This window comes from Meriones unguiculatus, chromosome 3 (genome assembly GCF_030254825.1).
Source record: "Meriones unguiculatus strain TT.TT164.6M chromosome 3, Bangor_MerUng_6.1, whole genome shotgun sequence".
NCBI classification, from domain to species: domain Eukaryota; kingdom Metazoa; phylum Chordata; class Mammalia; order Rodentia; family Muridae; genus Meriones; species Meriones unguiculatus.
Window position 1 is genome coordinate 98,385,441 of NC_083351.1, and position 13,980 is coordinate 98,399,420.

General features: G+C 41.8%; 1 protein-coding gene across 5 annotated transcripts in view; it reads right to left on the bottom strand.

Moving 5' to 3' along the window:
* The window catches only part of Sema5a (semaphorin 5A), a 470,503-nt gene that overhangs the window by 355,527 nt on the left and 100,996 nt on the right, over positions 1-13,980 (bottom strand). For 4 of the 5 annotated variants that reach the window (XM_060380391.1, XM_060380386.1, XM_060380387.1 and 1 more), the window contains one exon: positions 9,410-9,504. The gene's annotated coding sequence lies outside the window, so the exon portion shown is untranslated. Of the gene's footprint in view, positions 1-8,510; positions 8,648-9,409; positions 9,505-13,980 lie in introns of all 5 variants that reach the window. The other variant, XM_060380389.1, reaches the window with a different exon arrangement.

The window sequence follows — 13,980 nt, forward strand, 5'->3', positions numbered from 1 at the left end:
TTTTTGTGTACTTGAACAAACTTTGGGTATATACCTAGCAGTGGTATAGCTGGGTCTGGAGGAAGCACTATTCCTATTTGTCTTAGAAAGCGCCAGATAGCTTTCCAGAGTGGTTGTACCAGTTTACATTCCCACCAGCAGTGGAGCAGGGTTCCCCTTTCTCCACAACTTCTCCAGCATGTGTTATCGCTTGAGTTTTTCATCTTGGCCATTCTGATGGGTGTAAGGTGATATCTCAGGGTCGTTTTGATTTGCATTTCCCTGATGGCTAATGAGAATGAGCATTTCTTTAAGTGTTTTTCTGCCATTCGATATTCCTCTGTCGAGAATTCTCTGTTTAGCTCTGTTCCCCATTTTTTAATTGGATTACTTGGATTGCTGCTTTTCAGCTTCTTTAGTTCTTTGTATATACTGGATATTAGTCCTCTGTCAGATAAAGGGTTAGTGAAGATTCTTTCCCAATCTGTAGGCAGTCGTTTTGTTTTGATGACGGTATCCTTTGCTTTACAGAAACTTTTCAGTTTCATGAGGTCCCATTTATTGATTGTTGCTCTTAGAGCCTGTGCTGTTGGTGTTCTGTTCAGGAAGTTGTCTCCTGTGCCAATGAGTTCTAGGCTGTTCCCCACTTTTTTTTCCAATTGATTTAGGGTATCTGGTTTTATGTTGAGGTCCTTGATCCACTTTGACTTTAGTTTTGTGCAGGGTGATAAATATGGATCTATTTTCATTTTTCTGCATGTAGACATCCAGTTGGTCCAGCACCATTTGTTGAAGATGCTGTCTTTTTTCCATTGAATGGAATTGGCTTCTTTGTCGAATATCGAGTATTCATAGGTGTGTGGATTTATTTCTGGGTCTTCTATGCGGTTCCATTGATCCTCCTTTCTGTTTCTATGCCAGTACCATGCAGTTTTTATTACTGTTGCCCTGTAGTACAGCTTGAGATCAGGAATGGAGATACCTCCAGATGATCTGTTATTGTACAGGATCGTTTTGGAGATTCTGGGTTTTTTGTTTCTCCATATGAAGCTGAGAATCTTTTTTTCAAGGTCTGTAAAGAATTGAGTTGGTATTTTGATGGGAATTGCATTGAATCTGTAGATTGCTTTTGGCAGTATGGCCATTTTCACAATGTTAATCCTACCAATCCATGAGCACGGGAGATCTTTCCATCTTCTGATATCTTCTTCGATTTCTTTCTTCAGAGACTTGAAGTTTTTCTCAAACAGGTCTTTTACTTGCTTGGTTAGGGTCACACCAAGGTACTTTATGTTATTAGTTATAATCTGATTAGCCTGCTCCTTGATCACCTCCCGCTGTGGGGGCAGCAGCCTTACCAGGTCACAGAAGATGACAATGCAGCCAGTCCTGATGAGATCTGATAGACTAAGATCAGAAGGAAGGAGAGAAGGACCTCCCCTACCAGTGGACTTGGGGAGGGGCATGTGTGAAGAAGGGAGTGGGAGGGTGGGATCGGGAGGGGAGGAGGAAGGTGCTTATGGGGGGATACAAAGTGAATAAAGTGTAATTAATAAAAAAAAATCTTTTTTTAAAATAACCAAAAAAAAAAAAAAAAGAACAAGGCAGTTAACCATTGTTTGAGAAGGGGCTGAGTGACACAGCCATGGTAAGTTTCACTTGCTCCTTTGTGATCTCTCACCCATGCTCAGGCAAGAAACTAATAAATTCACATACAAAAATAAGGCATGAAAAGAGAGAGGCTGGCTCAAGAAAGATTGTAGTAGCAGAGGAAGGGAGATGAGAGGGGAATGAAGATAGAAGCGACTAAAATTCACTCTAGTGATGTATGAAACTGGCAAACAGTAAATAAGGTTTTTAAACAGATTGGGAAACTACTTCAAGGAGGGCGGAGGCATCAAGGACACAAATACTGCTGACTGCTAAGTGTGAAACCAACTGAATCTCAACTGCCAAATTTAGCTACATGGCAGTTTGGTCCTCTGGACGAAGTAGTGCTAGCAAAATGATAAACGGTCTGCTCTGAGAGAGCTAGAGAGGAGGCAAGTCATGGAAACACATGTAGCAAGCACTTTTCAGGCGCTTTTCTTGCAGGAAAGGGGTGATAAGTGGGTTATAGCTCCAGGAGAAATTAGAGGTCAGAGGTCAGTGTTTAAGGTCGGAGATATTCCCAGTCTTATTAGAAAGATAACAGGAGATAGACAATAAAAGCTGATGACCCCGAAAGAACGGGAAGAACTGAAGAATGATAAGGGCAAATGGACAAACACAGCTCAGTTACACTTGGGTCACGTCCTCAACCAGAACAACCAGAGAATGCCACCAAGTTGCTGCTGTGATTGCATAATTGGATGGTTGCCTGTCTTTTTACTACACCTGTTGCAGGGAAAGGAGCAACAATGGTCCTTACAAGGAATGTGGTTCTGGGCAAAGAACACGGCACTCACCCAAATTATGTGTACTTAAAAAAAAAAAAAGGCTAAAAATCTGAGGCACTGCAAATCCTTAGATATACCCACTTAATTCATTAGCCATGAAATAAATGCAAGAGCTAAACACTGTTTAGCTCTGGACGCTGTTATATGAAATCGCAGCGGTGTTTCCTTCCCAGAATCATCTGACCATCTTTCCAACCGTTGCTTTTTCTGCTTTGGCTTCCTCGGTATGATCTTTGCCCAGGCTTTAAGCAAAAGCAAATGAGGTAAAATGACATCCCTTTGTGGCCTGATTGACAGAGACACAAACACACAAAAGCCACATGAAAGTGTTGGATAAGCATGGACTGTTTGAGACTGTGTCCTTATAGCAGAAAGGCCTCTGCAACTCTCTGATATGGAGACAATGCAGGAAACTCCTGAGGGCCATGAGAGTCACAGCCCCAAACACAGGCATTTTCCCCTTTGGGGATGTTCTGTCAAAGGATCCTCTGCATAGTTCAAGTGAGAAGTCAGTGCCCTCTTGAGCACACGTAAATCTTCAAATCCCAGCGATTAACCCCAGGCAACATCTGCCCCACTAATGTGTGTCTGCGAATGAGCAGCACATACACACACTACTCCCTGCTTGCCTTGCGCAGTGTGTCATGGGCGGAGAATGGATCGTGGACTTCAGCACACATCTGTGAAGATTCACAAATGTTTAGAGCAGCCATATAGCTGCTGACCTCCAGGCTGAGCTCATGCTCGGCAGGTGCTCACATAAACAAAAGAGGAAGGAGGCCACAACCCCAAACAGAAGAGATCAGCGGAAGGCAGGCTGGCAGGTGCCAGGATGGGAATTCTGGTGCACTCTAACGTGAAAAACGAGGGCAGACAAGGCTCCCACCAGTGGACTTTGGTAGCACGGAATGAAATGCATGTGACTAAACGACAGGTCTGCACAAGCCTCTCTAGATCACATCACAGAGATTTTCCATTGGATGGACAGACATAAGGACAGGCATAATAAGAAGTGACATTATTCAGAATGGCAGGCTAAATCTTTACCCCAAAATAAGATAACTCAAAGTGTGTAGGCAAGCAATGCACATGCAAATACCCAAAAATAAAACCCTGACTGGGGCAAGAACATCAAAAGAAAGATTCCCTGCAGTTCAGCAAATTATTTTTAGTACTTACTTTCTTTGTCCAGAGTTCCCTCTGGTATAAGCAAGTTATCACCTATTTCACTGCTAGTAAAGCTGCATCCTTTCAATTTCCTCTTACGTTCAAGAAATAGCAAAAGAAAAAAGAATGCCAAGCTGTGGTCCACTTAGAAATTCAGCCTCCTGGAAGCATAAGGACACATGTCCAAACCATCACGGCAAGTACACCATTGGTTGACAACACAGAGGAATGACTGAAACCCCACGAGTGAGGACATCAGTGTCACAGTTGAGTTTCACAGCTTGGTCTTAGTGTTTGACACACACCACATAAAGTTTAAGGAAAAGAACCAAGCAAGACTGAGGCAAGAAGCAAAACTGCTACAATGACTTAATCATGATTGAAATACGTATGTGCATGCATGAAAATGCCACAGTGAAATGTATCATGTACCATTAAACTATGGTAACAAAAATCCAAAGTTGGTGGCCCACATAATGTATATTTATAAATACTTACTTTGTGCTTAGATTTACAGTTTTTAAATGATAGGTAAGGATTGCAGAATACCTCAAAGTACAGCGGTCACTGTTTTCTGAACAAAGAGAACTTAAAAAGTATTGAAGGAATTTCAGCAGCCTAGCTGTAATGTGGATCTCCACCTTAAGATGAAGGAAAGTAAACCAGGCATGCTGGGGTACCCTTGGAATCCCAGAATTTAGGGGGGCAGAGGAAGGCAGATCTCTGTGAGTTTGAGGCCAGCCTGGTTGACAAAGTGAGACCAGGACAGAGAAGGCCACACAGAGAAACCGTGTCTCAAAATCAAAATAAACACAAACAACAAAAAAAAGACGAAGGAACATAAAATGCAAGCCTTTCCTATGTGCACAAGTATTTGGCTGTCACAGCCTTTGACACTAAAATTGGAGATTAATTTTGTTAATAAAGAAGAGAAGGTCTAGAGAGATGGCTGAGCAGTTAAGGATTAAGAGCTCATCTGGACGGCTCAAGTTCAGTTATTAGCTCACAAACACCTCTAGCTTCATCTCCAGGGGCAGCCAACATCTCTGGCCTCTGCATGCACCTGTATGCACATACTCACACACAAACCCACGCACATACGCATAATTTAAAGCAACACATGAAATTTCCCTTTAAAAGTAAGGCAAGAGGGATAAGACCAGGAGAACAACTTGAAAAGCACCATCTATTTTAAAATAATTGTCTCTTGAATCAAAGCATGAAAATACGTAGTAAGATTGGAAGTAAAAATAAATCTCAAATGTCTAAGCAGTGACCAAAGGAACTATAAATAAAATAAACTTTCAGTTTAAAACAATAAAGTTAATGAGCAAAAAAACAGGAAAAACCAGTTAGTGCATGATTTTTAAAAAATTACACAAAATGATGGGTTTTACGAACTATCCACGAGCATATCCTCACACACAGGCTTGTTTCCTGCCTCCATCCTGATACAGCAGCTAATTACCACTTAAATAACATCAATGAAACAAGAAAGAATAAAACATATAAAAAAGTAACGAGTGCCATCATACTAAAACAATTATTAAGTGATGCTACCCAGCGGGAGTGATGTTTTTTATCAAAACAAACTCTCTAGCATATTGTTCATGAAGTGTAATTATTTGTTAACACTTTTAAAAGCCAACTGACAGTCTAACAAGACCCTTGTTGTGAAATACTAAATCAGCTACAGTTATTCTGTCCTAATGAATCAGCCCTCTAACAAATGAAGGCTTTATGTTGAGGGTGAGTGCTTATGTAGCACTGTTTATGCACTGAATATCCATGCTTCAAAAATAAAATGACAATGTTGCCTGCGAAAACTGGAACAGATACAGGCCAGGTGTGGACGGTATAGACCACCAGCTTTCTACATGCTCAGTTCAGTGCAAACGTTTGCAAACAAAGAGAACTATCAAAATGTATGATAGAGCCTTCACATGACAGAATATTATTTGCACATTAAAATTGGGTTTATTCACAATTTGTCATACTATGAAGCATGTATATTATAACAAGTAAGAAGTGTCAGTCAAATCTGTCTGTCTATGCTGCTTTAATCCCACAAGTTGCTCGTAGAAGACATACTAAAGAAGATCACATTAAATAATTGCAGTAGTTAACTTTCTTGTAGGGATTAGTAGGACTTGTCTCTCTTAAATGTGTATCCCACAGTCACCATTCACTATGTTCAACTAATTTATTCATCTTAATTTAGCTGTAAAATACAAATCCCTTAGGGGTTCACAAGATGGCCAGTGGATAGTTACATCCTTCCAAGCCTCACACCTGTTCTTAACTCCTAGGACCCATGGGTAGAGAGGGAAAAAAGTAACTCCTACAAGTTGTCCTCTGACCTCTACAAAGGCAATGTGTCATACACACATGTGCATGCATGCGCACACACACACAAATATATGAGTTATAAAAATATTTTAAGAATACAAACTCCTCAACTGCAGAGATAACATACTCAAAGTGCAACAATGTAGATAAACGAACTGGTAAATATAAACACACATTAAGATAAATATAATTAAGCTAAACAGCATACTATACTGCAGTTTACTTTTCCCAGTTAAAAAGCTGTCACACACAGCATTTGTATTTCTGTAGTCAGAATTTCAGTTTTATATCACTGTTACTAAAGTGAAGAGCACAGTCCACATGCATGGAGTAAGAATCCAGGAGCGAGGCTCCTTGGCAAAGGCATGTATACAGTTATGTTACATCAGGGTCTAAGAATGAGTGAACTAGTGACTAGAAAAAATAGTCCTTGACTTATATCCCTCAGAGAAGCAGAGTAACTAATCCCCCAGCAATACAGTACAGCCGGATACCCTTTAAGGCATTAATGTACACTTTTAAAAGCCCACTCTTTGATCACTCCCCCTGGATAGGTGGCCTTACCAGGCCACAGAGGAAGAGGAAGCAAGTAGTACTGATGAGACTTGATAGGCAAGAGTCAGATTGTAGGGGCGAGGTTGTCGCTTTTCTGTGGACTAGGGCTACAAATATATAAAATGAATAAATTATAAAAAAGAAAAGAAAAATAATACTTTTAAATTATTCTTTCATTTATGAGATTGTAATATGATGGCATTCCTTTCCTTCCTTTGCTCCCTTCAAGCCCTCCTATGCATTCCCCTTTCCTTTCTTTCAAATTCCTGGCCTCTTTTTTTTTCATTTATTGTCATTACATGCTAATATGTATATACTCCCAATACGTAAATAAAAACTGCCCAGTTTGTATAATGTTACTTGTATGATTGTGTAAATACTCAAAAAAAAGAGCCAAACTCAAAAATATTAAAAAAAAAAACACACACACACACACAAACACAACCACCTATTTTGACACATGTGTATGGTGTTGCCAGATTATTTCTTGTTTTAAATTATACGACTTTCTCTGTCGGGCATAAGTGGCGCACATCATTAATCCCAGCATTCAAAGAGGCAGAGGCAGGTGGATCTCTGTGAGTTCAAGGCCAGCTTGCCTATACAAAGCGAGTCCTGGACAGCCAAAGCTACCCAGAGAAACCCTGTCTCCAAAAAACAAATGGACTCTTGCAGACACTTGCTTTTGTTCTTCATAAAATAAATACAGTTGGTAGCGCAACATTTTGTTTGACATAACTATTTTGCCGCCCCCCCAAAAAAGTGTACCCTGTTACTACATGTATGAATAGTCGTATGAACAGAGCATAGAATAGAAATGGCAGGAACACTGGCCGTCAGGAAATGCTACTGAACTTGATCTGTAAATGAGCTCCGCATGCCATATGTGTAACAAAGCATGCCAAATGAATAGTGTCCCTCAGGTTTTACTCTGAAGAAAGCTGTGGTTTGGATACCATAATTTAGCCTAACACACTGGGGGCAGGTAGACTATACAAAGGGATGAAGCCCCAGATGCCTGTATTCTCAGGCTTTGCAGGCACAGCTGGGACTCCACTGAAATTTGTGATGAGATTCTAGGCACCCAAGCTATATTTTGTTAAGAGACTTAATGGCTACTGATATATTCTCATCCTCTCCATGATGAGATCTTTAAGCACTCCGGAGAGCACATAGATCAAAGCTCAGTGCACTAGAGCCTGAGGGACCACATCCAGCTTCCCTCCTGCCTTTGTAAATAGAGATTTACTGGAACATGGCCAGACTCATTCATTTACATATTGCCTGTGGCTACTGTCACTTTGCAGTTATAGAGATGAGGTGACAGAGCAGAGAATCTAAGGCCCGCAGATACTAACACAGTTTTCCCATGCCTCTTCCAAAGAGAAGTTTGTCAATTTCCGATTTAAAATTATGCTTGAAAAATTAATTCCTTAATACTTAGTGTATACTTTTCTTTAAGAGCCATGGTATTTCCAAGATAGGAAAAAATAATAGTGTATGTTTGTCCTTATTCCAGAATGGCATGCCCAATACTCTAAGTTGGAGTCTGGAGTTAGGGTAGAGAGTCCTGAGTTCAATCCTGTCTCTGCTTCTGCCCACTTAGGTAAATTACTGACTCTTTCTGGGATTCAGTTTACTTATCTTTAAAGTACAGATCATGAAAGCACTTAGCTCAAAGACTGGGAGCAAAAATCAGATGTGTTTTCCTCAGCACAGGGCTTGGTAACCTGTGAAGCCTGCATGATCTGATAAGAGACTTCCTATAATGCACTGGCACATCCAATCACAGCTACATGGACTCCTCAACACCTCTCTGGCACTTTGTAGCTCCCAGGCTCTGTGGTCTCCGTGGAGGAGACACTGAGCTGCCCGGGTGCTGGAGCTAGATATACTAGACATACCATGCGAACCTGAATTGACATGGGTTACAGAAAGACATAAAATGTAGAACCTCACTTTGTCCTATCATAGGGATTGGACAGGATATCCAGGGCCAGCCAAACTCTTCTTCATACCAACCTTGAAGCTGAACTCTTAAAATCTGTTTAGTAGCCACCAGGATACAGGGCATCAGGGCACCAGCAACATTGTCCCACCACTGTGACAGTCCACAAGTACACAGAATGCATGTACAGCTGTCACTGGCAATTCTTTTCCTTTGGTAAACAAAATAATGTTGCCCACAATGAGACTTAGTTGGGTTGAGAAGTAATTTTAAGAAATGCAATGTTCCCAGTGACTAGTTTATACAGGGTAGGCTCTTGTCTCTTCCTCTCTCACAGCTCTTACATTTTTTCCCTCCCCATGGCCCTAGTCCTTCGTAAAGGTGGCCACAGGCATCACAGGAGAGGTTGCTTCCTGAGTCTGAAATACTTAAGATGGGGTTGCACAGATGTAAGGCATAAAGCTGGATTGCAGAAGGCCCAACAACAAGCCTAGTGAGAGGAGGCTGAGCCCTGGAAGCCTAGTGAGAGGAAGCTGAGCCCTGGAAGCCTAGTGAGAGGAGGCTGAGCCCTGGAAGGAGAGATGCTGGTCCCCATGCTATCAGATGCAGCTTGCCCCTGAAGACACCATGGGAATTTGTGGCTTTTCTCAGATGGTACCAGATACCCATGAAGTCCCTCAACGGGAGAGTGAACAACAGTGGGACACATCACAAAATAAGCCAGGACACAGCATAGACATAAAACTAAAACTAAAACCAGGTAGGCTCTCAAACTGTGGATCAGAGTCCCCATGAGTCATCAGTGCTTTTCCTGCCTGCGAGGGTCCCTGGTTATTTCACAGTACAGTGAGAACCAAATAGCTTTATATTAAAAAAAAACAAAGCAAAACAAAATAAAACCTCCCCTTCGTCCCCCCCCAAAAGTTGTCTGAATGTGTAGTACTCTGGGTCTCAGTACTTCCTACCCACTTACCGAGGAGAGAGAGGGTAGAGCCGTGTGGCCTCCGTCATGAATCACACTGAACTGCACAGCCACATGGGCATCCAAGCCGAGTATTCACACCAGCCCTTCAACAAAGAAAGAGAGACAGAGTTCCAGTTAGCTCACATTTAAGGTCACTGCAGTCTTTGCATATAAATGCTAGAAAGTTCCATAAATGCCCCATGACACCAGAGCAAGCATCTTCAGCAATGCTGGAGAGAGCGCCACAGGATACCATGGCAATGACCATTAGGAGAAACCCAGAATTATAGACATCACTGGGTTTATTTCTTGAATAAAGATAAACTTTAAAAAAAATAGCACTGTAGTTTTCTTTCAAGATTTACTTTAGTTTGAGTCATTTGCCTAGGAGTGAGAGGGGTGTGCAATTAACTATGGGTGCCCACAGGAGCCAGAGACTTCAAAGTTGCTGGAGCTGGAGTTATAGCCAGTCGTGAGCTGCCTGATATGTGAGCTGGGAACCATATGCAGGCCCTCTGCTGGAGTAGTGCACTCCCTTAACTGCTGTGCCTTCGCTCCAGCCTGAGAAAATAAAAATTTTAGTGCTGTTCAACATGTGAAAAAAATCTCATGAAACATCCAAAGGGGCCATTATTTCAAATTCACTAGGGATTATCTTAAGTTGTTTGAAAATAAAAATGTGCCCATTTCAATGGCTCCTCCACTGCATATCTTACAGGAAAATACCCAGAATAATGTGTCTCACAAAGATGTTAAGAGCACGTGCAGCATAAACTACACCTAAAAATGAGCTTTCCTTGTCACATGCCCATGTGTTTCCTGCACAACCATAAGATTTAATAAGAAAAAGTTATCCAGTAGCACACAAAAAAAGTCATTTTACCAAAAGCCAGAACACGTGTTGTATCTTTCTGCAGATTTAGTCTCTCAAAGCAGGAAAGGCATGTTTCAGTGCCAACCAGAGCTTGAAGGAGGTGACTTATCCGTGCAGTGATATCTCTACCATCAGTGAAGGACACTTGTTGGGTTCAGTGCCAAACTCCAGCTCATGCCCTTCCTCTCTCCTTATTCATCATGTCTCTTTCTTCCTCCTCTTCTTTTAGCAGTATCTGGCTATTGTACATGTAAAGCACACTGATGTCCTCTATCCTCCACCCACACAAGAGAGAGCAGCTGTGGATGATGTTGAGAAAATGAGAAGCCCTTCCAAAACATCCCCACAACCCTTCCACTCAATGAGCCCCATGTGGCAGATGTCGGTAGTGAGCAAAAGCCAACTAGCCTCCATAAAACAACCCCGATTTTAATATAACTGCTGGAAATTGTAGATTACAAAATGTAATCTGCTGAAATGCCGTTAGGGGTGTCCTGGATTCCAGGGACACAGCGATACTACCTTTCCATAAGGCTTCTGGTTTCTGGAAGAGGACTATGGAAAAGATAGAGAATTTGCGAGAAGCAAAGAAATGACTGGAGGCAGAGTGTGAAAGCGCTTGCCATAAAGCTCTCCAAGCAGCCCAGGTGCAGTGCTGCCCTGCAGTGTTGCCAACTCCAAGGCCTCAGTGGGGTCTTCACGGCCAGTGACCTCATCCTTTGGAAAGGATAAGGTACAGATGCGACTCTTTGAGGCCAAAAGAAGGGTCAAGGAGCTTTCCCCAAGGTAAAGAGGCATGCTCAGTCCAGGGAAATAATGTAAAACAGTCCATTTCTTTTTCTTTTATTTTTCTCTCACCAGCAGTAATATCTCCTAAGGGTGTGGCAACAAAATGTTGCTTAGGATGCTATACTAAATAGCAAATTTGAATACATAAGTTGCTTCTCTTGAGCCTATAGTCTTACTTTATAACAGTTACTTTTAAAATTCCCTCACATTTGCTTATTTAGCTCATAGCCCAGTTATAAATAGTAGAATTAGGCAGATCCACTGATTTGCACTTTGCCTCTGGCTATGTTTAGTGGTCCCAACACATAAGACTTAAATTAAAAGCGGACAATGGACCTCCTGATTTCTCAAAGAGAGGTCATAGATAAGTTGATACAGAACTCTGTCAGACTTACGAATGACATTCACAGAACAAAGAAGATGAAGAAAAAAAAGAAAGAAAGAAAGAAAGAAAGAAAGGAAGGAAGGAAGGAAGGAAGGAAGGAAGGAAGGAAGGAAGGAAGGAAGAAAGAAAGAAAGAAAGAAAGAAAGAAAGAAAGAAAGAAAGAAAGAACACTTTAAGAACTGAAGACTCGTGGTACAGACAGACAGCAGGTATTGCAGGAGAGAACACCCCTGCTCAATCCAAACAGGCAAGCCATAACCCAGACAGCCAGACAGCCCCAGAACAACTCTTACTGTAAAGCCTGCCTCTTTCCCCATACATCCTGTGATTGAGGAAAGCACAGATCCCTTCAGAAGCTGATTACAAAGACCACTGAATGCATTGCCTGTGCTTGCACCAACAGTGAAGTAAACATCCACAAGCCTGATGCCTGACAGCTAAACTAGCGACATCAGCCTTTTCCCGAGGCTCCGCAACATCCAAACAGCAGGACTTGAACCACTTGAGGGTCAGTTCCAATGCATACGGCATGGGCCAGGGTGCGTGGGCACAGGTTCAGCACCTGCAATAGAATACCACACCCTTAGCAGGAGGCAAATTACAGGAACATTCCTGCACATGAAGAAGCCTATCTTGTTTATAGGGCTTGGACACGATGAAGATATAAATGTGCAGACAGGTAAGTAGCAGATCATTCAGAGATATTGTAGAAAAGCTAAGGGAGTCAAAACTAAAGAGGTTCTATTGTCTCAGAAGCACTCCTACTTGATTCGGTAACACCAGCTTCTCTGTTTGTCTTAATTTCCCACTAACATCACTCTTTTCTCTTCTTACTTGATATCAACCTTGATACAAGAAACCTCTGAGGTTTACAGAACTACTATGGAAAAAAAAGATCTGTCTGTAGGAATATAAGTGCAAAATTATCACCAGAACTCCCTTTGATGCACAAATAATTTTTCCCAGAAGTTTCATCCCATGACTACTTCCATGGGTTCTTAAAATGTCTCCATGTAGAAATGATGAAATGAAATGTAAGCATCAATTACAGCTTACTAAGAGCCCATCAGTGCCTGGCTCTGAACATAAATATGCATTATTTTCTCTGATCCCCACTCAGCAGGAGGTAGTGTGGATTTATAAATTCTTGTGGTGACCAAAGTTCAGCTAAGCAGCAGCCTTTACTCTACAAATCCAAGAAATAAATTCACATTTTAGGCAGAGTTCAACTTGGGGTTTTTCACAATACTAAAATCACACTAGAAATTAAATGAAAATAGACAGACTTTCTACCTAGTATCATATCTAAACAAAACTCTACCAGATAGAGGCTTAAGAAACCTATAAATGGTCGGGTCAGGATTTTCCAACTTGGAAGATTTCAGCAGTGGCAATGTCTTATCATCAGTGTGTAGATGTCATAGCAACTATGTGCAGTATGCCCTGATGACAATGCTCAGGAAGGAGCTAGAAGTCAAACCAGGAAGGAGCTGTGCTTTCAGGAAATCACACGAAACACTCTGTGATCCTTCAGGTACAGAACTCAACAAATACTATGTATGAAATGGGAGAGAAGAGATGTCATCTGCAGATAGAACCGTTTAGAGAAGCTGCCTGGGGGGAAACAGGTGATCTGGGCTTCAGCTGATGAGTAGAAAGAGGATAGAATTTGAAAAGAGGAGATGAAGTATGTCCAATTGGATAAATTATAGGGGAGCAAACTCATCAGCAATGTCTGAAAATCATTAGTAGTAAGTGAAGAGCCATTTCGAACAACACATTCTGAGTTGGAGCATGAGTGTCTGGAACCACTGTTTTGGTTTGGTGTGTTGATGGAACTCCTGCACAGGGCCACCACAGAAAGGACTCCACAAAAATACACACAGAACAGACATGGGTCAAAGAAATCAATTCTGCTAAGGAGGGAAATCAGGACACCAGAAAACTGGGAACAGAGCAGAAAGATGGCCTTTTTTAAAATCACCATAGGAAACAAGAAAAGCCAGAGAAGAATCTCCTATAAGAGGCTAAGGAGGAAGGAGGGGTGGACCCCCAAATGTTGAGGCAGAAAAGCAGTGCCGGCCAGGGGAGTGAGTCCCACATCCACATCAGAGCCACCACCACACATGGCCAGTGGGAGAAAGGCCCAGAGGAGCCACCCTAAATACTGAGAGATGGGGAAAGTAGATAGCAAAGAGTGCAGGGAACATCAAGTGCAGAGATGAGAACTGACCCACAGGAAGGGAGAGGCACTGAGGCTCGAAGGGACACCGAACACGGGGGAAAGAGGGCTGTGAAAGCATCAGTGTGGCCGTTCTGCAGGGAACAGGAAAGAAAGCAAAGAGGCAAGTCAAAGGCTAAACTAGACACCTTTGACTACTAAAAGATATGAAGAAATCATTAACTTTGCATGATGAAAAAGGAAGGTCCAAATTCAAAGATGTTATATGTTACAGAAAGGTTGAATTTTTTTGACAAGATGAAAATGTCAAATATACAAGAAAAACTCAGAGACGGGTCAAGTTTGAAATC